Here is a 3,186-nt window from a genome sequence, read left to right as displayed (position 1 = left end):
TCAACTTGGACCGAGTGAAATTGTATTTTAATAATCTTGGGGCTTTGTGTGTGTTATATTCTCCCGATGCATTGTTCGTAGCGTGTTTCAAAGTTTGGATGGGTAGAGTCAAATTCAAATGCACAGGATTGGAACTCGACACCATTTGTAGATATCATTTTCTAACTATGAGCAATTTTGACTATGTTTCGCTCGAAAAGAAACTGATGAACACAACAGATAATTGTAAAAAGAAAAAAAAATCAGATGATAAGCTGTCGCCAATTAACTCTTTATGTGCCATGGTGGAAACCCCCTGTGTGCCACGTTATTCTGGGACACGAAGGTAGACATGCTTTGAGAAAGAATTCTGTTTTTTTTCCAATTTGTATAACCTCTACAAATTTCTCTTGAGCTGGACATACTAGTGAGCAAAGTTAAAGAGGAATGCCAAACTTTGCTTCGATATAAATTGTATGACAAATCTATTTTCAATTTTTCTTTTGAATGACTAGTTTGCTACATTGCTGTGAAACTTTGACTTTCACACATAAAACCGTGACAGAAACTTAGAATTTACACGCAAATCTAGTTGGGAACACCGCTTGGTAGTCAATCACCACATAGAATGCAAGCCGTATGTGTGAGGAACAAAAGCGCGAGAAACGCTTTCATTGTACCGCGGGATTAGCGATTTATCGATCGGTTTTGGCGGCTTTGTTCGTTGAGCAGAATATGCGAAGTTGGCACGCCGTCGACTGAGTCGGACGTGCGAACGTGGCACATAAAGAGTTAAAGTCATAAAGACTTAGAAGCAGCGCGGATAACTTGATAAACAAAGATGACTCGTCTCTCATTTGTTCTTCGTATCTATTTCGCATCTCAAATCAAATCAAATGAAAATGAATTACATGTGTGTGACAATTCTAAACAATACATAACTCTATGACAAAGGAGCAATACAAAAGTGCAGGTTATACTCTACAATCATAACAAAAACCTTTATAAAACATTTATAGTTACAAATAATACAAAAATCGCACTTCATAATTCATAATTCAATGAGGAAGTAGGAGACCGTTAGCAGTAGAGTTTGAATGCACACTTCCAATATCATTATGCCGAGAATAAGCTATCAATATTTTCTTTAAGCAAGTTTAGAATTAGCAGGATATTGCCGTGAGTTCTTTTCTGTCTATCATTTCCATTAGAAAAGAAAGGGGATACATTTTTTACTGTCTTTTAGTTTTGATGAGATTTCAACACTTTATTCTCTATGATAAACTGAACAGGCAATGAATTGTTTGTGGTCAAGTCTACATCGTATGTGTTCATGTCTGTTTAATTTTTCTCTCAATCAATCCCATAAATACGGACGTAAAAATAATCTTACAAGAACCTTTCGCGAACAGTAAGCAGTGGATTTGAAAAGGCATTGTACAAGTTTTAAGATAATCTAAAAATTAATCCTTCAAAGTTGCTGGCGTATATAGGCGTTTTCACATCAGCCCGATGTTTCGAAATAGCGCGCTATTTTCTGACTTGGGAAATAGGAAAATATCTCGAACTTGGATTTTTTTCGGGCTGCTGTGAAAACGCCTAATGTGTATTTGTTGTTGTTGATGTTGATTGGAAGTGTAGCAAAGTAGAGATCAAATAAACTTCAATAGACTCAGAACTTCGAAGGTTTTTGTTTCTTTAAAGAGTGACATGCCCTTATCAGTCACATGTACACGTCAATCTCAAGCTGAAAGCTGTTTCCCTCTGGATCTGACCTGACGAAAAGAAAAATAATAAAACTAGCTGGTATTTTGTCGTAGTCATTGTGTTGTAGGTTAAAGGGATGGTACAGCATTGGTGGAGATGAGAATTGGGCTTTTAACTTTTTGCGAGATACCAAGAAAACTCTTATGATATAGTACAGAGCATACCATTTTAAGAGGAATTCCAAGTTTATGTGATGAAAATCGGGTTTGGAATGACTGAAACATCCAAAAACAAAGTAAAACAAAGCGATCGTAATAAAGTGTGGGTCCCACACTTTATTAGAATCGCTCTTTTTGGGATATCTCAGCCATTTCAAAACCAATTTTCATCAAATAAACGTTGAATTCCTCATAAAATTACATGCTCTTTTATATTTCATAAAATGTTAGAAACCTGAAATTTGGTCTCAACCAAAACTGTATGATCCCTTTAACAAAACATTACTGAAAAATGATTCTCCTATTTAATACATATAAACACCTGAGGGTTGGCCTGGTGGCTGGTAGCTCTCATAGGCTTCTGTACATAGCTGTTTAAATAAAGATTGTTCCCCTAAACGTGTTGCAGTTGTCAACAATAAAAAAGCAGCTCCTCAACCTTCGATAGCTATTTATCTAATCATTATGAGAGAATATACATGTAGAGTATATAATAGTCACTTAATAGGTGTGTTAAATCGGGGATTTTTTTATCTGCGTTATAGTTTTGATAAAAGAGTAATCAAAGCAAGAGAATTAAAAAGTAGAGCAGGTCGAAGGAGGTCTGGATGGAGAGAGTGTACCTACCGGTAAGGAAACTTGCTGCTGTTCTCCTGGAAGAGCCTTTATCCCCTTTTCATCCCCAATGTCTTGTTTGTCAAGCCTTTCTTCCTCCGCCGTATTCTTCTTTTCTGCGTCCTCGTCGGGACTACTCGGAAGTAATCCCAACTTCACCAACAGAAAAGATCATAAGAAGTATAATATATTTTGCTAATGTTCGAACTGCTCACTGTTGTACTTCATCTTTTAGGTCCTTTGTTAAGGAAAAAAGAATCATCGCTGAAATTCCACATGGTGCTGAATAGAAACATGACCATGATGTGTGGGTGATACTGAGAAAGACGGAGTATATGTAAACAAAAAAAAAAAGACAGAAAAGATCATAAGAAGTATAATATATTTTGCTAATGTTCGAACTGTCGGACAAAAAAGGTGAGCTATCATCAGGAAATACGGCGCCGAGCAAAAAATCATAATCATTATAGCGTTGTCGACGCACACGTGACTGTACATAAGGGGAGCGCAGAAAGGGCTGAAAACTACAGAAAAATAATTCAAAACAAATTCAACATGAACTTGATGCGTTGTTTCTTGAGAAGTAGGCTATTTTCGTTTGCTCGTTTCTTCTTTTTTTTTTTCATTTCAGGGGGAGGGGGAGAGAGATACCAGTGAGATAGATCGC

The sequence above is a fragment of the Diadema antillarum genome, unplaced genomic scaffold (assembly GCF_040938485.1).
Source record: "Diadema antillarum isolate AM-2024a unplaced genomic scaffold, OU_Dant_1.0 seq00000466_RagTag, whole genome shotgun sequence".
NCBI lineage: Eukaryota > Metazoa > Echinodermata > Echinoidea > Diadematoida > Diadematidae > Diadema > Diadema antillarum.
Note: the sequence above shows the minus strand (reverse complement) of the source record.